The sequence below is a fragment of the Crocuta crocuta genome, unplaced genomic scaffold, assembly GCF_008692635.1.
Source record: "Crocuta crocuta isolate KB4526 unplaced genomic scaffold, BGI_CrCroc_1.0 scaffold13, whole genome shotgun sequence".
NCBI classification, from domain to species: domain Eukaryota; kingdom Metazoa; phylum Chordata; class Mammalia; order Carnivora; family Hyaenidae; genus Crocuta; species Crocuta crocuta.
Window position 1 is genome coordinate 4,972,591 of NW_027530007.1, and position 279 is coordinate 4,972,869.

Below are 279 nucleotides of genomic sequence, written 5' to 3' on the forward strand. Positions count from 1 at the left end.
CCCGCCCCGGTGTAAAGGGGCAGAACGAGCACCCCTGGGAGACTGCAAATGCGCTCGCAGAACCTCGCGGGAGGCCGCAGCTTTTACAAAGCAGGAACCACTCATGGGGGTTCAGGCTGATGCACCCGGTGTGAGGAGACAGTGGAAGCTATCCACGCTGTGGTTTGTTTCTGGAGAATTTACTAGAGAGGCATAGGAGAAGGGCTGCGGGCACTTTCATCCTGCCAAACCAAACTCTGACTTGTCTCCCCAGGTCTCTGTGTGATCACCACCAGGGGG